Source organism: Nerophis ophidion, linkage group LG21 (genome assembly GCF_033978795.1).
Source record: "Nerophis ophidion isolate RoL-2023_Sa linkage group LG21, RoL_Noph_v1.0, whole genome shotgun sequence".
NCBI lineage: Eukaryota > Metazoa > Chordata > Actinopteri > Syngnathiformes > Syngnathidae > Nerophis > Nerophis ophidion.
Genome location: NC_084631.1, coordinates 21,150,917 through 21,177,014, shown reverse-complemented (window position 1 = coordinate 21,177,014; position 26,098 = coordinate 21,150,917). Strand labels below are relative to the sequence as shown.

Below are 26,098 nucleotides of genomic sequence, written 5' to 3'. Positions count from 1 at the left end.
TAAGGCCTTGCACGTTACACGTTCTGTTATTGGATACTCATCGGGACCTTTTCCCGATGAATTTGAGAACAGGGGTTGAGAGACAGTTGCGATAGCCAATCAGATCACAAGTTGTTAACAGTAGCCTATCTAAGTAGCCTGATGTTAACTACACTCTGATTGGATACTCACTTGTCATTCAAAAGTGAGTATCCATTAACAAGTTTTCAATTTAGCAGGAAGCAGTAAGTGTTGCGACGTAGCAGAGAAGGAGAACAAAACGTTGATTAAGTGGCAGATATATATTTGGTACACAGAACATCAATTTCCACACTTCTATTAGCCCTGGGTCCAGTGGACCCGGACATGTTATATGTAATAGAAATGCGTGTGTGTGTGTGTGGGGGGGGGGGGTGTATGGTGTATATTCATTAAATATGTATTCTGATATATTTTCTTCATAGAAAATGAGCCAAAGCCAGTGAGTCTGTTTGAAAAATTAATTGTATCATTTTTCTTTCAATAAAAATCAAAAACAGGTCCCACAGACTGAACACCACACAAACTAATCGTTTAAGACAGAGCTATCAAACGTGTGGCCCAAGGGCCGGATCAGGCCCGCAAACAGGTTTTATCCGGCCGGTGAGATGAGTTTGCCAAGTTTAAAAATTAACTTGAAATTTTTGGAATGAAAGAAACAGCTGTTCAAAATGTGTCCACTGGATGTCGCAATAGCAATGCTTTGCGTCTTTATTGATGATGCTACATATGTTCAAAATAAACCACATGATGTTATTACATCAGTCGAGGAAAATTATCAAAATATAAAAATAACATACTGTAATTTTGTTTTGGATATATTTTTTTTATCTTGATAGATTGAAAATGAACACCAATGAGTTGACTGATGAACATTATCACAGATTTTATTTAGAAAATATTAATAACGACATAAAGGTTGAATACTATAAACCACAACATGTAAGTGTAAAAAAAACCCAGTTACGTTATGATTTTTACAATTTCAGAATGTGCTTGTTCTATTTTTAAACATAGAAAACAATCTGAAGTAGTCTTAATTTTCAAGTTATCGTGCCGTGATTTTATTATACTGGGAGTACATTTTTCTCCATAGGTCCCCCGATTTAAAATGACTTTGACACCCCTGCTTTAAGACATTTTAAGTGACCAAGTTTATTGTATTCTGTCCTTTGTTTTGATTTGTCACTTAAATACAATATCGGATGGACTCTGAAACTATCCAAAGGGAATACTTACATATTTTCTGCAATGCGTTTGTGCTCAAGATACATTAGCTTTTTTTAAATCTCACAAAGCTGCAGCTGACCACCACTGACAATGAGCCACAGTGCTGATTTTAAGTACTTTATTAATTGGTGTTATACAGTACAAACCAAGTGACTTTTAACTTAATAACTTTAGTTTATTAAGGATCCCCATCAGTCTACACCACAGTGAAGACTATTCTTCCTGGGATCCAGGCAAAAAACATAACACAATCACAAAACAACAGATTACATTGCAGTACAACATGATCAATAATACCATTTTGTTCTACAAAAATAGCAACAACAAAAAATAAAAAATAAATAATTTGGAGTTTACATAATAATGTTCATACCAAAGATAAAAAAGGGCATTACAATTTTTATTTTTGCAAAAATAAAACAAAGAACCAATTGCCTACACTATACGCACTAGCGTATCAAAGACAAGCAATATTTTTAGTGACAAAAAAGTTTCATAAGGAATAAATTATGACAAAGGACATATAAAATCAAGATAATATCAATATTAAAATGATAACCAGAAACAAGAATGAATCCAAGCAAAAAATAAGTCAAAAGAAGATAAATGAACCAGTCATGACATTAGGTACAATCTAGAATAAACTTTTTCCGCAATACTTCTCCTCTGTCTAATCTTAAAACCCACCCTGCTGATGATTGATACCAGATAATGTGGAAGTCGATTCATAATAAATACTACTGAGTTGAAATCAACTGGAAAGAATTAAGTTTAAAAGGCCCCAAAAGGAGAAGGTAAAAGCACATTGTTTTTAATACTGCCACGCCTCTTTGTCTATGCAATGTGCTCAGTGGCCTCGGTAGGTTGTGAGTTCAAACCCCGGCCGAGTCATACCAAAGAGTATAAAAAAGGGACCCATTAACTCCCTGCTTGCACTCATTATCAAGGGTTGAAATTAGGGGTTAAATCACCAAAAATTATTTCCAGGCGCCGCCACCGCTGCTGCTCACTGCTCCACTCACCTCCCAGGGGTGAACAAGGGGATGGGTAAAATGCAGAGGATAATTTCACCACACCTAATCATTGGTACTTTAACTTATAACAATTACGAGTAAACCTTCTGAGTATTAACATGTTCACATGTACAATTACTGGCTTTATAGTTTTCTAAAGAAGGATGAAGAAACAAGGAACATATGTTGTTAAATCAAACAGCCGGAGACTAATGGGAAAGATAAAGAGACCAATTAAAAAATATATAAAAAATACAACTAAAAACAACAGGTTAAGCTTGTAACTGTTAGCGCTGTGTGAAGCCTGGATTCTCTATTGCTTTGAAGCACCAGTGCACCCTTCTCTGGCTCGCTCCTAAACCCTCTAAACCAGGGGTGTCAAACTCAAATACAGAGTGGGCCAAAATTCTAAACTGAACAAAGCCGAGGGCCAAAGTTGAACAACTTAACCTTTTAATAGGGACCCAAACAAGTTTTGCATTGAATATTGAACAAGCAAGGCTTATATAACTTTATAGTGACATGCAAAATCGAGTTTTGTTGGTAGCGGGGGTGTATATTGTAGCGTCCCGGAAGATTTAATGCTGCAAGGGGTTCTGGGTATTTGTTCTGTTGTGTTTAAGTTGTGTTACGGTGCGGATGTTCCCCCGAAATGTGTTTGGCATTCTTGTTTGGTGTGGGTTCAGTGTGGTGTAACAGTGTTAAAGTTGTTTATACGGCCACCCTCAGTGTGACCTGTACGGCTGTTGACCAAGTATGCCTTGCATTCACTTGTGTGTGTGTGTGTGTAGAAGCCGGATATATAACGTGACTGGGCCGGCACGCTGTTTGTATGGAGGAAAAGCGGACGTGACGACAGGTTGTAGAGGATGCTAAAAGCAGTACCTTTAAGGCACGCCCCCAATATTGTTGTCCGGGTGGAAATTCGGGAGAATGGTTGCACCGGGAGATTTTCGGGGTGGGCACTGAAATTCGGGATTCTCCTGGAAAAATCGGGAGGGTTGGCAAGTATGAGGATTAGCGTTGAATGCGGTGATACAGCGGCACCGCCACTGTATAATATCGGAGGGCCAGCTCTAATGTTAATTTATTATTGCCTCTAGGGCCAAATGAAATTACATGGCGGGCCAAATTTGGCCCGCGGGCCAGAGTTTGACACCCATGCTCTAAACCCTCTTGTGTAATGTGACGTGCACCAAAATTCAATTGGGACTCCTGTAGTGTCATTGGGTATGCAACTATTCTCACTTTTAATTACCAATCACTACATTTCCATGCACTAAATTAGTCTGATTTCTCAAATCCTTTGTATTTTCACACCTAGGTGTGAAGTCCAAGTGTCCATGGACACTGTCAAATGCAACTATTGGTCATACGTCATGTCATTTTAGCGTGGATTACTAAATTCCTTTTCCGGTTGACCTATGCCATCACACTAGGATTTGCAGGTCCTAAGAACTTGTTTTAAGTGATGCACGCTGTAATATTGGCACAGATTACAAATATTACGTCTGTAATGGCTATGCTGATTTTGAATAGCAGACAGCATCAATAAATGATATTGGTAATTTTCGTACGAAAATCATTGAAACAAAACTTCTGTATATTTCAAAATTCTTTCAAAAGGCTTTTGTATATTGATGGAATAAGTTTTGAATCTGAATGAAAATACAGTTTGTGCCCTGACTGGTAACAATGGAAGTAAGGCTGGGTATCGGTACTCGATACCTTTCAGGTATGGACCGAAACAACCCAATACCAAGTAGTATCGAAACCGCGTCCGTCAAACGATACCTGCAATCTGTTCTTTTTGTACCCAGATCAAGAAAAAACGACTGTTTCTATGGTTTTGCTCGCAGCCAATCACTGCGAGCGTTCTTCGATTCAATGCACCATGTGATTGGTCCACCACCGCAATAACAATAGTTTGTATGGCGGTAAAGCGTGTTGAAGCAGTGCAGAATTGGCTGGTCATCATTCCGAGTTGCCGGGAGCAAAACAGTCAAAGGTATGGTTGTACTACACGCCTGTGGCGCCAGATACAAATAAATGCAATGCGGCAAGATTATTTCGGGGTAAACGGGTGATACTAGCAATGTGATTAAACACCTCCTCAAGCACGGAGCAAACGTAAGAGTGGAGAACTGTACTGTGTTTAAAAATCCGGCTTCTACAATTGCTCAACCGTCTAACCTCTCCAAGGTTTCTTATAGTCATCATGGTCGACGTCCCACCGGGGTGAGTTTTTCCTTGCCCTTATGTGGGCTCTACCGAGGATGTCGTTGTGGTTTGTGCAACCCTTTGAGACACTTGTGATTTAGGGCTATACAAATAAACATTGATTGATTTTGCTCCCTCTTTGTACCTTGTAAAAAAAACAAAAACGTACTGTATTGTATAGGTACGGCGTGGCACAGTTGGGAGAGTGGCTGTGCCAGCAACCTGAGGGTTACTGGTTAAATCCCCACCTTCTACAAACCTCGTCACGTTTGTTGTGTCCTTGAGCAAGACACTTCACCCTTGCTCCTGATGGGTCGTGGCTAGGGCCTTGCATGGCAGCTCACGCCATTAAAGTGTGAATGTGGAAATACTGACAAAGCACTTTGAGTACCTTGAAGGTAAAAGCGCTATACCAAGTATAACCCATTGTTTCTTAAACTGACTGGACATTACTTGAGTTTTTTACCAAGACTATATATCCACATATTGATGACTGACGTTGCTATGTTAAAATGTTTAATAATACATATATTTTGATTTAAACTGTTTTGCTTCATAGTCTGTACTTTTTACTTTCTATTTTCAGCTCCATAAGCACACCTAGATTTCCAATTAGCAGGTTTTGCTTTTTGCATAATTTTAGCTTGTAATGTTAAATATTTATGGCTTATTATAAAAGACGGCGATTGTACCGCACTTTTATTTTATTTTATTAGTGTTGGTGGCTGGAGGGATTTGTGACAAAAGAAAGTCCACACGATCACAGATACTTAATAAACGCATACTTATCTCTGCGTTTAGGCCTTTTGTCCACACGCAGATGCATACTTTTGTTTTTAAAAACACAGACTTTTACAAACGCTGGCCAAAGGGTAGAGTTTCAAAACTTTTCGCTTCGCGTATGCGTGTACACGGCACAGATGGAGACGTGTGATGACGTCACGGATGTAATTTCCAAGCTCAACTACACTGCCCTGCTGCCTTTAAACCCAATATAAGAAGATTTACTGTATGTTTGAACGTAAACATGTTGCTCTTTTTACTCAATACAAAAGACATCAAAATGGGCTTTGCAACATTCCTGCCGGCGCCAATGACAGTCAGCTGTTTTGCATACAATTGCTGTGGATCCCTGACCTGATGGGACAACTTTAACAAGCGAGACTATTTGCTCTGTCATAATAAAGGTGCAACATTACTTTATGTTTTTAGTTCTTAACAACAAATCATGGAGTTATTTTTCGTGTCTTACTTCCATTTTTGTTCATGTAGCCGGGCCCGACCGTGCTCGCGCGTAAAAAGCGACCAAGCAACTAAAAAGAACAATGTTGCGTCCTCCTTGTAGTGTGTACTGATGTTAAAGACAATATACACTTCAATACACATGTAGCATATCACTATATCCATGATTAAATGCTTTATAATTTCTTTAAACATGCAAAATGGTTTCCTTGGGTGGTTTGTGCATGCTGATTTTAGAAATAATGTAGACTTCACTGCACATGTAATGCATCACCATGTGGCTGAACATGTTATAATTCTATCAGTGTTTGGTTTCAGTAGCAGAGGCGTGCATTCGCTCTTTAATGTTATATTATATATATATATATATATATATATATATATATTATATATATATATATATATATATGATACTTTTCGGTACTTCTATAAATAAAGGGGACCACAAACAAATTGCATTATTGGCTCTATTTTAACAAAAAATCTTAGGGTACATTAAACATGTCTCTTATTGCAGTTAAGTCCTTCAATAAAATAGTGAACATACAAGACTTGTCTTTTAGTAGTAAGTAAACAAACAAAGGCTCCTGATTAGTCAGCTGACATATGCAGTAACATATTGTGTCATTTATAATTCTATTATTTTGTCAACATTATTAAGGACAAGTGGTAGAAAATAAATCATTAATCTACTTGTTCATTTAATGTTAATATCTGCTTACTTTCTCTTTTAACATGTTCTATCTACACTTCTGTTAAAATGTTGTAATCACTTATTCTTCTGTTGTTTGATACTTTACATTAGTTTTGGATGATACCACAAATTTGGGTATCAATCCGATACCAAGTAGTTACAGGATCATACATTGGTCATATTCAAAGTCCTCATGTGTCCAGGGACATATTTCCTGAGTTTATAAACATAACATACATTTTATAAAAACAAAAGAAGATGTTGTGATGCCAAAAAATATTGACGTAATCATAGGAGTATGGACTAGATACGTGCCTGCACTTTGTATCATTACAGTGGATGTCATGTGTAGATCCACCCAGGGTGTTTGTTTACATTTTGATGCCGGTGAGCTATGGTGTGTCGTGAAGCATGTTTCGCTATTCATTGTCCTCCAAGGATTATCCTTGTAAGAAATGTACTTTATTTGTCGCCATGGAGACATGATTAGTGATTTAGAAGTCGCTAAAACACTATTGACGGTGGATGGACTTTAGCCGCTAGCTAACAATGTCTTAAAGCATCTCTTCCTGAGGGCGTTTGAGTGTTACCTCAAATTTATCTTCAGTTTTTAAGTCAAAATGCGTCCATTCTCCCTTTTCTGTCTCCGTAATTGTGCGCTGCCGAACACGCTCCTCTGCTTGTCAAACCAGAAATGTCATGACGTGACCAGTACGTTTCACGGGCGATAGAGTACCAAAAATGATTTATTAGTATCGCGATACTATACCAATACCGGTATACCGTATAACCCTAATTTAAAGTCGATCAAAATAAACATTATAGGAGGTGCAATGCAACCAAGTCAGCTATTGCTGCTCTTTCCAGGCCTCTTATTGGACAAAATGTGCATGACAGCAGGTGTATGTGTTTGTGTGTAGACATAGACACTTTTGAAATTATAGATTGAGATTTTCACCCCAAATATGTTTTTGAATTTCTCCGTGTTCGTGTGGACATGGCCTTAATCCTGGAATTTTTGTGCATACACAAATAAAGGCACATGTGTTCAAGTATACTGCAACATTTTTAATTGATTTAATAACCAATCTTAATGTTGTTTTGAACATAAATATACATTCATCACAATGGTATGTGATTATAGCTCAGTGTTGCACCAGATCCTGCCAAGAACAAACATTTAAGACACATCTCATTGGACGTTCTTTTATAAGCCGCTAAATGAAAGTTTGCAGATTAAACATTTGATAGAAAGTGATTAAAATATGACAACATGATTGCATTAATTCTGCACTACCAATCTTCTGATCACAAACACAGATTACTGTTGAAAGAATGCACTAAAACCTCCTTTGTAAGATTTTTTTCAACATTCTTCACAAGTTATAAGAACATATGGTAGGGTGTAGAATTCACTAGAGCAGTATTCATGCCTCAGGAGCTGAGTTTCTTTATATTGATTGCTGTTACTTTGATTACATTTACAAGGCCTGCACTCTTATTCAGATCACACTCCTTTTAATTAAAAACACCACTTCATTACAACCACTCCTGCTGGAGCACTGATTCACTTGAGCTACAAATGGAGCATGAAAACTATCAATTGACTGAACTTCAAGGGCATTTACGGGAATATTTAATATGTCCGTAGACCTTTTTTTTCGCTCTTCACAGACTAGCTACCCCACATTCAGCCCCCAGCAATAACGACCCCTGCCCCATTGACAAAGACACAACAATGAAGTTATATAGAGTCAACCCAGTTAAATCTTGAAATCCAAGGACATAATTCCCAGAACATGCTGGTAATGCTCAAGCTTTGGATTCCTACCGCCGCCACATGAATAATGTATAGCCCACAGAAACACAGCTTTACATTGTGTAAAGCCAAAGACTTCAGATGCTCCCCTTGCCATTTGTTGTTCTTTCATTCTTGTCACTTCTCAGATTCCATCTCTGTATGATTTCCATCATCATTTGGGAGTTGGGGGAAACGAGAAAAGAAAAGGGGATTGTTACTTCTGAGATGAAGAAGCACAGCTAAGATGAGGCTGAAGAAATAGTGAAGTCACACTACATGGAGTCCACTGGTAACATTAGCTGCTAAAGCACGCTGCTTTCTATCATAATAACAAATTTGATAAATTTTTTGCGTTTAGAGGAAAACTGCAATTTTTTAGGAATTTTGCCCATCCACAATAAGAAGCAAGTAAGTTCACTTTGCAAAGAAAAAAAAATGCAACAATATAAATGCTACCTAACCTGCTCAGTGGCCTTGTGGTTAGAGCAGGGGCGCTCACACTTTTTCTGCAGGTGAGCTACTTTTCAATTGACCAAGTCGAGGAGATCTACCTCATTCCTATTTATAATTTATATTTATTTATTTATGAAAGATACATTTTTGTTAACAAGTTAATGGTGTTTAATGATAATACAAGCATGTTTAACACACATAGATTCCTTTCTTTCATGAAGACAATAATATAAGTTGGTGTATTTGATTCTGATGACTTGCATTGATTGGAATTAGACAGTGGTGCTGATAACGTCCGCATTTTCAAATGGAGGAAAAAAAAGTCCTCCTTTCTGTCCAATACCACATGAAAGTGGTTGGATTTGGCATCTCATTTGTCCAACTTGCATACTCGTTTTTAAACACTTTGTTATGAGAGTAGCATATGTGTGTGGCCCTTTAATGTCTGGCAGCAGGTGAGTGACGTCAGTGAGTGTGCGGGTGGGCAAGCAAGTGAGAAAGCGGTCGCTGAGGGCGGGGGAGAAATACATTGGCATCAAACTCCGTAGCTTGCTAGCTTGTGCACGCTAGCTTTCTGAGACTCTTATTTTGTTAGCACAGGCAGGATGAAACAGGTCTTTTATGGTGAAGACAGGAACTGTGCAGTCGGTCTTTAGAGTTTTGACAGTAGGTACGGAGTCTCTAGAAATAAAATGTGTTTCTCTGCGTCCGCCCTGTTAGTGATTTTTTTCTTAAATATGAGCTCGCAGCAGCCAGCGTCATCTCACAAGATCCTCGGGTGCCGAGAATGACAAACAACTGACGAAATTGAAGTATTGGTATGATTGATGATTGCTCATTTTTATGTATATTTTTTAATGCTTGGCTTGAGATCGACTGACACACCCTCCGAGATCGACCAGTCGATCGCGATCGACGTAATGCCCAGCCCTGGGTTAGGGTGTCCGCTCTGAGATCGGTAGGTTGTGAGTTCAAACCCCGGCCGATTCATACCTAAGACTATGAAAATGTGACCCATTAGATCCCTGCGTGGCACTCAGCATCAAGTGTTTTAATTGGGGTTTAAATCACAAAGATGATTTCTGAGCGCAGCTACTCACTGCTCCCCTCACCTCACAGTGGGTGTAACAAGGGAATGGGTCAAATACAGAAGACAATGTGTGACAATCATTGGTACTTTAACTTATACATTTGTCATTGTGGTAGAGCAGGGCGATATGGCCTTTTATTAATATCTCAATATTTTTGGGCCATGTCACGATACACGATATACAAACCCTGTTTCCATATGAGTTGGGAAATTGTGTTAGATGTAAATATAAACGGAATACAATGATTTGCAAATCCTTTTCAACCCATATTCAATTGAATGCGCTACAAAGACAAGATATTTGATGTTCAAACTCATAAACTTTATTTTTTTATTTTGCAAATAATAATTAACTTAGAATTTCATGGCTGCAACACGTGCCAAAGTAGTTGGGAAAGGGCATGTTCACCACTGTTACATCACCTTTTCTTTTAACAACACTCAATAAACCTTTGGGAACTGAGGAGACACATTTTTGAAGCTTTTCAGGTGGAATTCCTTCCCATTCTTGTTTTATGTACAGCTTAAGTTGTTCAACAGTCCAGGGTCTCCGTTGTGGTATTTTAGGCTTCATAATGCACCACACATTTTCGATGGGAGACAGGTCTGGACTACAAGCAGGCCAGTCTAGTACCCACACTCTTTTACTTGAAGCCATGCTGTTGTGTGACTTGGTATTGTCTTGCTGAAATAAGCAAGGGTGTCCATGATAACGTTGCTTGGATGGCAACATATGTTGCTCCAAAACCTGTATGGACCTTTCAGCATTAATGGTGCCTTCACAGATGTGTAAGTTACCTATGCCTTGGGCACTAATGCACCCCCATACCATCCCAGATTCTCGCTTTTCCACTTTGCACCTACAACAGTCTTCTCCTCTTTGGTCCGGATGACACGACATTCATCGTTTCCAAAAAAAACAATTTGAAATGTGGACTCGTCAGACCACAGAACACTTTTCCACTTTGCATCAGTCCATCTTAGCTGAGCTCGGGCCCAGAGAAGCCGGCGGCGTTTGTGGGTGTCATTGATAAATGGCTTTGGCTTTGCATAGTAGTTTTAACTTGACAGTGGTTTTCTGAAGTGTTTCTGAGCCCATGTGGTGATATCCTTTACACACTGATGTCGCTTTTTGATGCAGTACCGCTTGAGGGAACAAAAGTCCGTTATATCATCGCTTATGTTCAGTGATTTTTCCACATTCTCTGAACATGTTGATGGTATTACGGACCGTAGATGGTGAAATTCCTAAATTCCTTGCAATAGACCGTTGACAAATGTTCTTAAACTGTTTGACAATTTGCCCACACATTAGTTCACAAAGTGGTGACCTTCTCCCCGTCCTTGTTTGTGAATGACTGAGCATTTCATGAAAGCTGCTTTTATACCCAATCGTGGCACCCACCGGTTCCCAATTAGCCTGCACACCTGTGGGATGTTCCAAATAAGTGTTTAATGAGAATCCCTCAACTTTATCAGTATTTATTGCCACCTTTCCCAACTTCTTTGTCACGTGTTGCTGGCATCAAATTCTAAAGTTAATGATTATTTGCACAAAAAAAAATGTTTCTCAGTTTGAACATCAAATATGTTGTCTTTGTAGCATATTCAATTGAATATGGGTTGATTGAAAGTGATTTGCAAATCATTGTATTGCGTTTATATTTACATCTAACACAATTTCCCAACTCTTATGGAAACGGGGTTTGTATATCGCGATATTTTGCCTTAGCCTTGAATGAACACTTGGTACATATAATCACAGCAGTATGATGATTCTATGTGTCTACATTAAAATATTCTTGTTCATACTCCATTAATATATACTAATTTTAAACTTTCATGCAGAAAGGGAAATCGCAACTAAGGCAATTGACCAAAACTGTTGTTCATTAAACAGTTATTAAGCAGTGGCACACACATCCATGTAATTTCCAAAACACTGCAAAATTGTCAGACATTTTAAAACAAGCTATTAGTGTACTTTTGTGCATGATGTCACTAAGATGACATATCAAAACAACAGTAAATTAAAGTGAACGTTTTGTACAGAACGCCACTACAATAGTTAAAGTGCAAGATATTTCAAAAACTGTCAAATAAAAATGAGCTGCATAATAGGAAATCAAATCAAAAGTGTATGTCAGTCGTTCTGTGGTAGGTTCCTGCGGACGTTATCTCCTTCTGTTGTTGATTTTTTTTTTTTTTCCATATGGTGTTAATGTGGAAATAGTTGCCTGGGCATTTTGTGGGTGTGGCACCGAACGGAGATGTTGACATGCAGTTTCAAGCACGCTTCATTCTTTAGTGGGATGACTTTTCAAATGATGCTACAAATTAGCAATGCTGCTACTTTTTGTAACAAAGCTTTTGCCACATAATTGTTCAAAATATTCCTGCTTGAAGCCAAACCACCGCCAGACGATACAACCCATGCTGTTTTTCTTGGGAATTAATTTTTCTACCATTTGTTACCAGATTCGCACCTTCTCTCTCTCGCAACGCACCATTAGCATCACAGCTAATGTTGCCCATATAGCTACCTCTCTGCTTGGGGAGGGCTTGTGACATTGCACACGTGACGTGTGTAAGAAGGTGCGCTTCTTTGTCTCTATGAGAGGAAGAGACAAGAAAGAGTGGGAAACGCATGCAGTGTGATAATGCCCGCAGCTACAGTAAAAGCAACTGTGTAAGAACATATACTTGAATATCACGATATAGTCATTTTCTATATCGCACAGATACAAACCCACGATATATCGACATATCGCCGAGCCCTACATTGTGGGCTTTTATGAATAAAATGTTTTAACCATTTTTGGGAATGACTCCATGTTCTGTGATAACCCAAGGAAATGCAGATATTCTTTTGCATATTTCCTGAGTTCTGTATTGTTGCTGGTACTGCGGTCATTAATATGGTGATATACGTTGTTGTGACTTTTATTTCATATTGATAAATGCATTACCTTTTTATAGAGTGATACCCCGGCCTTTGTTTTTAATTAGTTCAGAGACGGACCTTGTACTTCGAAATACTCGTATATGAATCAATGTTCCCAATTGAATTTAGATTCAAATCAAAGCGTACTAAGCCCAAAGCACCACAACTTGAACATGTTTCTAATAACAAATGCTATATCGAAAAATCCAAAAGTATGTGCAACAAACAACTACAGTAGTTTTGCGAAGTAATGTACAGCATTTACAAACCCCGTTTCCATAAGAGTTGGGAAATCGTGTTAGATGTAATTATAAACGAAATATATTGATTTGCAAATCATTTTCAACCCGTATTCAGTTGAATATGCTACAAAGACAACATAGTTGATGTTAAAACTGATAAACATTTTTTTGTGCAAATAATAATTAACTTTAGAATTTGATGCCAGCAACACGTGACAAAAAAAGTTGGGAAAGGTGGCAATAAACACTGATAAAGTTGAGGAATGCTCATCAAATACTTATTTGGAACATCCCACAGGTGTGCAGGCTAATTGGGAACAGGTGGGTGCCATGATTGGGTATAGAAACAGCTTCCATGAAATGCTAAGTAATTCACAAACAAGGATGGGGCGAGGGTGACAAATTTGCAAGCAAATTGTCAAACAGTTTTAGAACAACATTTCTCAACGAGCTATTGCAAGGAATATAGAGATTTTACCATCTACGGTCCGTAAAATCATCAAAAGGTTCTGAGAATCTGGAGAAATCACTGCACGTAAGCGATGATATTACGGACCTTTTGATCCCTCAGGCGGTACTGCATCAAAAACCCGACATCACTGTGTAAAGGATATCACCACATGGTCTCAGGAACACTTCGTAAAACCACTGTCAGTAACTAAAGTTGGTCACTACATCTGTAAGTGCAAGTTAAAACTCTACTATGCAAAGCGAAAGCCATTTATCAACAACACCCAGAAACGCTGCCAGCTTCGCTGGGCCCGAGCTCATCTAAGATGGACTGATGCAAAGTGGAAAAGTGTTCTGTGGTCTGACGAGTCCACATTTCAAATTATATTTGGAAACTGTGGACGTGGTGTCCTCCGGAACAAAGAGGAAAATAACCATCCGGATTGTTATAAGCGCAAAGTTCAAAAGCCAGCATATGTGATGGTATGGGGGTGCATTAGTGCCCAAGGCATGGGTAACTTACACATCTGTGAAGGGACCATTAATGCTGAATGGTCCATACAGGTTTTGGAGCAACATATATTGTCATCCAAGCAACGTTATCATGGACGCCCCTGCTTATTTCAGCAAAACAATGCCAAGCCACGTGTTACAACAGCGTGGCTTTGTAGTAAAAGAGTGCGGGTACTTTCCTGACCCGCCTGCAGTTCAGACATGTCTCCCATCGAAAATGTGTGGCGCATTTTGAAGCGTAAAATACGACACCAAGACCCTGGACTGTTGAACAACATAAGCTGTATATCAAGCAAGAATGGTAAAGAATTCCACTTTCAAAGCTTCAACAATTAGTTTTCTCAGTTGTTAAAAGAAAAGGTGATGTAACACAGTGGTGAACATGCCCTTTCCCAACTACTTTGGCACGTGTTGCAGTCATGAAATTCTAAGTTAATTTATTTGCCAAAAAAAAAAAAAGTTTATGAGTTTGAACATCAAATATGTTGTCTTTGTACTGCATTCAATTGAACATGGGTTGAAAGGGATTTGCAAATCATTGTTTTCCGTTTATATTTACATCTAACACAATTTCCCAACTCATACGGAAATGGGGTTTGTACCTTGGAGAGCAGACTTCTACGAAATCTCCAGTGAGATGCTTTTTCTTCAAACATCAGCAACTGTTCAATATTTTCTTACGGCATGGGCATTGGCTACGCCAAATAGCGGTGGAGAGGCATCTGAAGCTGGCTGGTAATAGAGATGGGATTATTGGCTCTTTGAAGGAGCAGTTCCTTCAAAAGAGTTGTTCAAAAGACACATTTTTGACTCATTCCTATATTTATTTTCAAGAAACTTTTCTTCATTAGGGGAAAAAAATCACTCGTGGCTGTAAATAAGATGAAAAGTTTGGTCAATAAATCAAAATGTATACATATATGAATAAATGTGGTGGATAATTATTTTTTAAATATTGTTGAACTAATTTGGCTTTTGTTTCCATTTTAAACATTCCACAACATGGCGCCATTTGCCCATTGTATGACCGTGACGTCACCAAGTAACGCTTGACCTTGTCATCATCATCCTCCGGATTGGGCGGAAGTGCACCAAAATGCAACGTTTTCTTTGACTTGTATTCATTTTCTTTCTTTCTAATTACAAATACAGCAGCTCAAAGGCTTAATTAAGTAGGTTCAGGTGCAAATTAAAATACTCCCCTAAATCAGTTTCCTGGGTGAATGAGAGCGCATGATAGCTTTTGCATGAATAGAGTCTTCTGGGACGACTTTTACTCAGTGATGTCATTACCCCTTCAATAAATGAAGCCAATGAAGCTGATTTTGAGTTTGATTCTGAATCTGTTTCTGACAGGGCAGCATGCACAATTCGCAGAAAAAACAGCTCTGAAACTAATGAATTACAACTGCGAGTCGGTTCTCATTCGTTTTAAAACGCCAGTCAAAAGACTTTAAGACTTGGAATTATGAGAGGACCCAGATGCAGAGAGGAAGTTCCAAAATAAAGCTTTTATTTTGAAATTACTTTTTAACTCCAAAGCAAAAAGTATTTCGCAAGAATAATCTAATTACGCGGAAAATAATTCAGAGAAAAAGGTAAATCAAAATCACTCCAAAAAAGAGGAATATCTAATCTAAGTAAAAACTAACAAAAGTAGAATATAATGTAAGAAAAAAACAAAAGCGCTCCAACTGGAGGAAAAAAGAAAAAGGATCTATATATATATATATATATATATATATATATATTAGAGCTGGGCAACGATTAAAAAATTTAATCGAAGTTAATCGCACTATTTCTCCGATTAATCGCGATTAACTGCATTGTATACGCAAAGCCCAACAATGAATTCAAAAGTAGTGTTTAGTGCACCTTTTATTGGAATATTCTCCCACATGAACAAAAGTGCCAAAACATTTGTTGTGCAAACACAATTTAAATCAGTACTTGTTAAACAGTAGCAGTTAAATAGCATATTTTATGAAAATCAACTCAAAAAATGTAAATATAAACATTTAAGCTTATTGCTACTGCCAGGGTATTTAAGTTATCCTGTTTGTTATGGAAAATAAATATAATCTACATACAAATCTCGGAGCCACAATCATAACATCTGAACAGGCAATTTCTGAGGTAACAGCAGAAACATTTTTTTTTTAATCAGGGATCTTATGTTTAAAAAACCTATATTATAGGTATTGGGCTGTTTTAGGGAATTTTTGATCAAATGATCCGTAGTAGCAATATTAATAATGTTGTGTTTATTCTGCGTAATTATGACCATATCTAGGAATTGATATGATGGGAATTTTCCGATTGTTTGCTTGGTGCTTTGATAAACTGAACGCATATACATGGTACTATATTGTGATGTTATGAGCCAGGGAAAAAAAAACTACCCTACCCAGCATGCAACAGGAGTGACGAGCGTGCGCGGTAGCCCGGTATAGGTTGTGTCGCCATGACTGCATCCTGTATGTTGTGATATGCACGCTCTGAAAGCAAACGTTAAGAACTCAGCCAACACGTCTCGTCTGCATTATTCACAAATAAACAGACAACACATATACTCCGCTGCTTCACAGGCCGCTGGATGTAGCCGGCAAAGTATTCCCATGCTAGCTAGCCGGTCTAGCAAGCACGCGTCATTCAGTCCAACACGGCCCGATCTATCCACATTCAGAATTGTCTGGCGGTCGTAAGTGATCCCGGAGTGACCACGCTGTAAGCCAGCCATGAAATTTGCAGAATTGTCCGGTATTTTTGCCAAATGTTCCATCTTTACCAAGAGCCCCTCCACGCCGAAGTACATCCGGGAGACGCCATCTTGTTAAGAAAAGGCGTTAACAAAATAAAACCATGTAAACAACATACACAAATGTGCGGTAAAATATTTGTCTGCGTTAATAGATTGATGAGTTAACTCGTAATTAACGCATTAATTTGCCCACCCCTTATATATATATATATATATATATATATATATATATATATATATATATATATATAAATAACAGTCAGGACCCGTCCCCCCGCCCGAAGGCGGAGGGAGGCTACCCTTTCGTCCACCGGGTTGAACTCCAACGTACAGGCTTTGAGCCGGGGGGAAACAAGAATTGCCACCCCAGCCCGTCGCCTATCACTGCCGGCAACGCCAGAGTGGAAGAGGGTCCAATCCCTCTCGAGAGAAGTGGTTCCAGAGCCCTTGCTGTGCGTCGAAGTGAGTCCGACTATATCCAGCCGGAATTTCTCGACTTCGCGCACTAGCTCAGGCTCTTTCCCCCCCAGTGACGTGACGTTCCACGTCCCAAGAGCTAGCTTCTGTAGCCGAGGATCGGACCGCCAAGTGCCCTGCCTTCGGCTGTCGCCCAGCTCACAATGCACCCGACCTCTATGGCCCCTGCTATGGGTGGTGAGCCCATTGGAGGGGTGACCCACGTTGCCTCTTCGGGCTGTGCCCGGCCGGGCCCCATGGGAACAGGCCCGGCCACCAGGCGCTCGCCATCGTGCCCCACCTCCGGGCCTGGCTCCAGAGGGGGGCCCCGGTGACCCGCGTCCGGGCGAGGGAAATCTGGGTCCATGATTTTTCTTCTTCATAAAGGTCTTCGAGCTGCTCTTTGTCTGATCCCTCACCTAGAACCTGTTTGCCTTGGGAGACCCTACCAGGGGGCTTTATGCCCCCGGACAACATAGCTCCTAGGATCATTGGGACACGCAAACTCCTCTACCACGATAAGGTTGCAGCTCAGAGAGGAGAAATATATATATATCTCCATCCATCCATCCATCTTCTTCCGCTTATCCGAGGTCGGGTCGCGGGGGAAACAGCCTAAGCAGGGAAGCCCAGACTTCCCTCTCCCCAGCCACTTTGTCTAGCTCCTCCCGGGGGATCCCGAGGCGTTCCCAGGCCAGCCGGGAGACATAGTCTTCCCAACGTGTCCTGGGTCTTCCCCGTGGCCTCCTACCGGTTGGACGTGCCCTAAACACCTCCCTCGGGAGGCGTTCGGGTGGCATCCTGACCAGATGCCCGAACCACCTCATCTGGCTCCTCTCGATGTGGAGGAGCAGCGGCTTTACTTTGAGCTCCTCCCCGATGACAGAGCTTCTCACCCTATCTCTAAGGGAGAGCCCCGCCACATGGCGGAGGAAACTCATTTCGGCCGCTTGTACCCGTGATCTTATCCTTTCGGTCATGACTCAAAGCTCATGACCATAGGTGAGGATGGGAACGTAGATCGACCGGTAAATTGAGAGCTTTGCCTTCCGGCTCAGCTCCTTCTTCACCACAACGTCCGCATTACTGAAGTTGCCGCACCGATCCGCCTGTCGATCTCATGATCCACTCTTTCCCCACTCGTGAACAAGACTCCTAGGTACTTGAACTCCTCCACTTGGGGCAGGGTCTCCTCCCCAACCCGGAGATGGCACTCCACGCTTTTCCGGGAGAGAACCATGGACTCGGATTTGGAGGTGCTGATTATCATTCCGGCCGCTTCATACTCGGCTGCGAACCGATCGAGTGAGAGCTGAAGATCCCGGCCAGATGAAGCCAACAGGACCACATTGTCTGCAAAAAGCAGAGACCTAATCCCGCGGCCACCAAACCAGAACCCCTCAATGCCTTGACTGCGCCTACAAATTCTGTCCATAAAAGTTATGAACAGAATCGGTGACAAAGGACAGCCTTGGCGGAGTCCAACCCTCACTGGAAACGTGTCCGACTTACTGCCAGCAATGCGGACCAAGCTCTGACACTGATCGTACAGGGATCGGACCGCCGCAATAAGACAGTCCGATACCCCATACTCTCTGAGCACTCCCCACAGGACTTCCCGAGGGACACGGTCGAATGCCTTCTCCAATTCCACAAAGCACATGTAGACTGGTTGGGCAAACTCCCATGCACCCTCAAGAACCCTGCCGAGAGTATAGAGCTGGTCCACAGTATATATATATATATATATATATATAAATATATATATATATATATATACACTAAATAGGAATAAACAAAAATCACTCAATCAATGAGACAAAAAATGAAATTTAGAAAACACAAAAACTCACCAATTATGTAGACAAAGTAAAACAAAGGGCGCTCAAAGGAGGGAAAAGGTCAACTCGAAATTACAGCAATAAGACTGCTCGATCCAAAAAAGAAAACCAGGAAAAAAGGGCAAGACAGGGAGACAAGCATGGACATGGGCATAGACGCTAGAAAGGCACGTAAGACGAGACGATCTGGCACAGGACAAGAGGAGGCATGAGCTTAAATAGGATATGACGATAATGGGAAACAGGTGGAAACAATCAGAGGTCAGGGATGACTTTCAGACTGGTGATACAAGAGGAAGGACGCGTGATCTGAAACAAGAAGATAACTTTTCAAAATAAAACACGTAAATCACAAGTGAAGTGAATTATATTTAAGACAGAAAAAACAAGACAAGACTTCCCTCACTGCGATGTGACAGACTTGGAATGTCACACCCCCCAAAAAAATACCAGTAAGAGCACATAGCTATATAAAAAGAAAAAAAATCGAGGTACCATTGTCATTTTATGTATTTTATCAAATTATTTTATTGACTATTTTGTTTTACTAGAATGTCACAACATTCTGCAAACAAAGATACAATTTGGTTTACTTTAATAATTATAGGTTACAGAACCCTTAAGAATGGTTTCAAAGTTCTGGTTTGGTACCCATATGAGATTATTAACAATATGGAACCCTAGTTGTTTAGGTATGTAACAATTCACATCATAATTATTGTGACCAAAATTAGCACGTTATCATTATACGGTATTGTTGAAAGTGCTCAAAAAGTACTTAGAGTATATGTGCATTTGAATCATATATATATATATATATATATATATAAAAGGATTTGGAATTAAACTACGGAATGGATTTGTCATGATCCGTGGCCGGATCGTGTTTTGTTTAGTTATGTTCTGTTATTTTTGGACTCCCTTAGTTCCTGTTTTGTGCACCTCTGGGTTTGTTTTGGTTTCTATGGGGATTAATTGGGTTCACCTGCACGCTCACCTGCAGTCGACCACTAATCAGAGAGCTATTTATTCACCTTTCACGCCACACTCAGTCGGGCTTCATTGTTTGCTGTATGCAACAGTCATGTAGGTATTCCTGTTTTCTGGCTAATGATTCCTGTGCTACGTTTTGGTTATTTAGCTTCTCGTGCGAACGGCACGCTTTCCTTTTGTTTGGTTCCTGTCTGTTTTTTAATGTGTAAGATTTATGACAATAAATCATAGTCCTATCTTCACGCTTTCGTCCGGAGTTGTACGTCTGCATTCCTGGGAGAACGACCCCGCATAAAATTGCAACCCCCCCCCCCACATAAAGGCAAGGAAAAACTCACCCCAGTGGGATGTCCGTGACAGTGACAATGATGACTATGAGAAACCTTGGAGAGGACCGCATATGTGGGCAACCCCCCCCCCAGGGGACCGAAAGCAATGGATGTCGAGCAGGTCTAACATGATATTGTGAAAGTCCAATCCATAGTGGATCTAACATATCGGTGAGAGTCCAGTTCAAAGTGGATCCAATATAGTAGCGAGAGTCCCGTCCAAAGTGGAGCCAGCAGTAAACCATCCCAAGCGGAGGCGGATCAGCAGCGCAGAGATGTCCCCAAACGATACACAGGCGAGCGGTCCTTCCTGGGTCCCGACTCTGGACTAGCGGTCCATCCTGGGTCCCGACTCTGGACAGCCAGTTCACTTCTGTTTCAGACACCTCTGTGTGACTATCAAAGTGTGGTTATGAATCTTTATAACATTTTTGAGTACTAACGATCAGTAATTTTACCACGGTTTATAATTAATACCAGCGATTGTAGCTGAGATAAGCGCCAGCGCCCCCCGCGACCCCAAAAGGGAATAAGCGGTAGAAAATGGATGGATGGATGTTATATTCCTCGTCCAAAGTATTGATTATTCCACTGAGTTCCGTCAAACAAGTTTTCGTGTGCTTACAAATAAATTCTTCCCGCAGCAGTGAGTCATGATCCCTAACTGGAAGTTAAAATCCATCCATCCATCCACTTTCTACCGCTTGTCCCTCTTTTGGGGTCGCGGGGGGTTGCTGGAGCCTATCTAAGCTGCATTCAGGCGGTAGGCGGAGTACACCCTGGACAAGTCGTCATCTCATCGCAGAGGCTTGGCCTTGTCATGTTAAAATAACTTCTGGACCTTCAGCACAACTTATAAGACTTGAGGGATTGTCTCTACATTTTTGAGCCTGTATGTATAGTTCTGACCTTGTACGAAGTTGATATAATCCAAAATAAAATTGTGTGCCTTATTTTTGTTATTGGATATAATTGAACACGCTTTAGAAAAATAAAGATACTTTCAAGTAATTGCATGCAAATTAGGACAAGATTCAAGCCCAGAATGAATGTAGATTACGTAAACTCCCGACTGGAAGTGTAGGTCATGAGAAGTGGTTGTATTGTATATGAAGTATGTGTCCATGAAAGGGCATTTTATGACTTTTTTAAATGTTATTATGTGATATGGTATGATTTTATTGTAATGATTTTATTGCATGATTTTTGTATCCCTTTAATTTAGGTAGTTAGCGACTGCAGATGGAAATTAGCTATTTAGCTATAATCTGGTACAAAACATATCTGTTTTTGAATTTAATGTTTCTGTGCATTGTCCCTTTAAATAAAGACTAAACTATCATGTAGCCCTGCAACGTAGCATAAAAAGACACATTGCGGGTTTCATCACCACGACTGCGGGTAATTACCGATGGGCACTCATCTCACAGGAATAGTGTGCATGTGTGTTTGTTGTAATTATGTAAACTCCCATAGCAATACAAAGTATTACTGCGGCTATTATCTCAAGTGTATAATTGGAGAACTGCACAGCGTCATCAGTAATTCAGTTATTTTTCATTTTTTTTACGAGCCAACGCTATTAAATTAGATTGACTGCTTGTTTCACTTAATGCTTTGTTTATTTTATAGGCCTTTACAGTAGTTTACGATTAGAACATATCATTGCAATCAGACGAAAACAGAAAAATCTACATATTTTGTTTGGTTCTCCCTGTTCTGCAGCATGTGCTAGTATCTAGCTCAAAAACTGATGGAGATACATTTTATAACTGATGTGCTTCATACAATGCAAGCTCACTTTTTCTTTGTATTCTTTTCTAAAAGGCCAGACAGAGACCAAATAGTGCAAAAGCATGAATCATTTGTCTTGCTGTGTGGTTATAGAAGAACCAATGTTTCAACCAGTGATTGTCTTTTAGGGGAGACAGTTGACAGCAAGTTAACGGGCATGTTTTGTAATCAAGACATGTTACAAACACAGTTTGACTCATTGAGTCTATTAATAACACAACGAGACCAAGTCATCAAATTATCAGATTTTTTTTTTTGTTTGAGCATTTGGACGATTTCTAGGAATGTTATGCTGGCAAAGTGACTAGTTTGTTACATCTGATGTTTGTTCTCACGATAACTAGGATGTGTGTGTATATGTATGTATGCATATATATGTATATATATATATATATATATATATATATATATATATATATATATTAGGGGTGTGGGGAAAAATCGATTCGAATACGTTGTGCGATTTAGAAACGATTCTAATTTTTTTTTTAATCGATTTTTTTTTATTATCCATCCAACAAACCACTACACAGCAATACCATAACAATGCAATCCAATTCCAAAACCAAACCTGACCCAGCAACACTCAGAACTGCAATAAACAGAGCTATTGAGAGGAGACACCAACACGAAACAGAACAAACCAAAAGTAGTGAAACAAAACTGATTATCAACAACAGTATCAATATTAGTTATAATTTCAGCATAGCAGTGATTAAAAATCCCTCATTGACATTATCATTAGACATTTATAAAAAATAAAAAAAAGAACAATAGTGTCACAGTGGCTTACATTTGCATCACATCTCATAAGCTTGACAACACACTGTGTCCAATGTTTTCACAAAGATAAAATAAGTCATATTTTAGTTCGTTTAATAGTTAAAACAAATTGACATAATTGCAATCAGATGATAAAACATTGTCCTTTATAATTATAAAAGCTTTTTTTAGAAATATCTACTTCTCTGCTAGCATGTCAGCAGACTGGGGCAGATCCTCCTGAAATCATATGTATTGAATGAATACAGAATCATTTTGAATCGGATAAATATCGTTTTTGAATCGAGAATAGCGTTGAATCGAAAAAATCGATATTATCGAATCGCGACTCCAAGAATCGATATTGAATCGAATCGTGGGACACCCAAAGATTTGCAGCCCTAATATATATATATATATATGTATATTTATATATATATCTATATATATATATATATATATATATATATATATATATATATATATATATATATATATATATATATATATATATATATATATATTTTTTTTTTTCCCTTCATCACTGATTATTAAACACAGCAGACTTTATGATAGTCAACAAACTAAAACATCACTTACTGTACAATGTCTGCTATCATTAGGATGCCGGACTGCTGGGATGTTCATATATTACCAATTAGAATAAGAATATCTCATAATCCTCACAAAGAAAAGGGGTGTGTGGGAGGGGGGAGCAAGCATATTTTTGTGTGGTCCTCGCCAATTTCGGGTCCTAAATAACTGTCAAAGTGTCCCAATTTGGCGGAATACCTACTCAGACTTCTCTTGTACAGGGGAGATGCATGATTTATGATCGAGAATAAACTTACAGGGAGCATGGAAGTGAGCAAGCAGCAGACCACTCGATGTAAACATAGGCACACATGCTTGTGATCACGGCGTTGCTAAAAAATAGTTTGTCTGCGTTAGCACTTATAATAACAATATCACTAATACTTGGTTAATATTCAAGTCACAAAATGAAAATGGAGTATTGTTGGCACTTTTTTATTGAATTTTATGGGCATAATAGTGGAGCTCCGCTGTCAGCGGCTTTTTATTTAAGTGTAATATTTAAGATGCATAAAAAAAAACATCCGTCGTCATAATGATTGTGAATTCCCCAAAAAGTGCAGTTCCCCTTTAAGTCGGTTAAGTCCACACTGATTGCAAAGGCACAAAATGCACGGCCCACCACTGTAATTATGTATACATGTGTATATGTGTACTGTATGTTATATTATATATACAGTTTAGACAAATGATTTTGTAAATTTGATGTATATGAATTAACTTCATGTACCACATCCCATTTCTAACAGTATCATAGGATTTTACAAAATCCTCCCTGGCTTGCTGATTTTATAAATTCAGGAATTGGACTTTCATTGGGTTTCAATGTACTGCAAACAATGAAATGTTTCGAAAGTGAAACAAAAGAGGGCAAATACCATTATTATAATTTTTTTTTTTTAGATGGTCTGACACAACTCTGTGCCCTTAACAAGAATGTTAATCACCAGTGGACTTTTTACTGATAGCATTTAGTTGGTCAATAAAGTATAGCTCACCTAAACTAAATGTTGTGTCTGTCTTCACCGCCTCACCTGGTAGGAACATACCTGCAGAGGATTATTAACTTCCCAAAATGACTATATATGAATTATATTCAGTCTATAAGTGAATGCTTGTGCCTCTCTGTGTATGTCAACAGGCACTGGCAGGCTGTTGAACCACTTAAAGGATTCTATTTAACGGGTCAGCCGCGCAATTAATCAAGGGTTTAATTGGAATCCTAAGGCGAGTGACACAATTTATGCAAATGAGGTCATTAATATGCAGGGCTACATTCAGTGTTTGAATTAAAATGGCCGATCCGTCATCACACTTTCATTACAAAAAAATTAGGTTGCAATAATAACTCAAAACACACATTTGTTTGTTAACAGAAATTGCCCGAAGCAAAAAAATAAGAGTTTGGGTTTAGGCTTAGGATGAAGCAACGTTAAGGCTGATCATTTTGTCTCATTAGTAACAGACGGCTATCTCGAGGGGTTCTACTTTAATTGGTTTCCCAAACAATCAACCACGGTTGGGTTCTAATGAGCTTTGTGCATTTTATTGTACAAATTTGTATGTGCAGGTTTACATTACTTTGGTAAGACAGTGAAGCCGTCTTGTTTTTGACATTATTACATGTGCAATTTTCAATACCATTTATTTTGATCATCTAAAGAAAAAGCACAATAAACAACCACACTTGCATTTACTGTTTTTCTATTTGCTTATACCCAATTTTTACTAATTGGGGGTCTTTTTTTTTCCAAATGATTTACACACTTTTTCCAAACACCACATTCAATTATCTTAATTCCTAGATTATTTGCAAATTGACACACTTCGGTGAAAACATATGCCCATTCATCAAAATAAAGCAAGCATTTGTAAACATGCAGTTTTATTTTAATCTCACTCACAGACTTCAAATGATAAGACACTATTGGAGTGAGTTACCCAGAACAGTGATGAATACAAAACACATTTGTAAAAATCCCTATTTTATTATAAGAAATCATACATTGGGAGCATTTTGCTTGACCTTTTTAGCATATGTGATGAATGATTACCGTAACTTGACAAAATATATTAGCAAAACCATAGCGGTCGTCATTGTTAACTTTAAAGTGGGACGTAGGGACCTAAAGAGAAAGTAAAAATATCCTGTAATCTTTTCAAGAACTGCTCAACTGCTGCAAACAGAAAATATTAACATACCAATGTGGTCAACAAATTAAAATCTAAGACAAAAAAAAAAGGTTGGAAAGAAATTCTGGAGATGAATAAAAATGACAGCAGAGAGCCATGGTTCTCAAATGGGGGTATGCGTACCCCTGGGGGTACTTAAAGGTTTGCAAAGGGGTACGTGAGATTTTTTTAAAATATTCTAAAAATAGCAACAATTCAAAAATCCGAATACTACTTCAACAAAATATGAATGTAAGTTCATAAACTGTGAAAAGAAATGCAACAATGCAATATTCAGTGTTGACAGATTTATTTGTGGACATCTTCCATAAATATTGATGTTAAAGATTCCTTTTTTTGTGAAGAAATGTTTAGAAATAAGTTCATGAATCCAGATGGATCTATATTACAATTCCCAAAGAGGGCACTTTAAGTTGATGATTACTTCTATGTGTAGAAATCTTTATTTATAATTGAATCCATCCA

General features: G+C 38.9%; 1 long non-coding RNA gene across 2 annotated transcripts in view; it reads left to right on the top strand.

Annotated features, from left to right (window-relative positions):
* LOC133539869 (uncharacterized) overlaps positions 1 to 26,098 on the top strand; it is a 123,985-nt gene that overhangs the window by 14,468 nt on the left and 83,419 nt on the right. Inside the window, exon 3 of one of the 2 annotated variants that reach the window (XR_009803508.1) lies at positions 14,954 to 15,199. The exons of the other annotated variant lie outside the window; for it this stretch is intronic. This is a non-coding gene — a long non-coding RNA (uncharacterized LOC133539869). Of the gene's footprint in view, positions 1 to 14,953; positions 15,200 to 26,098 lie in introns of those variants that run through there. 2 annotated transcript variants of the gene reach the window in all.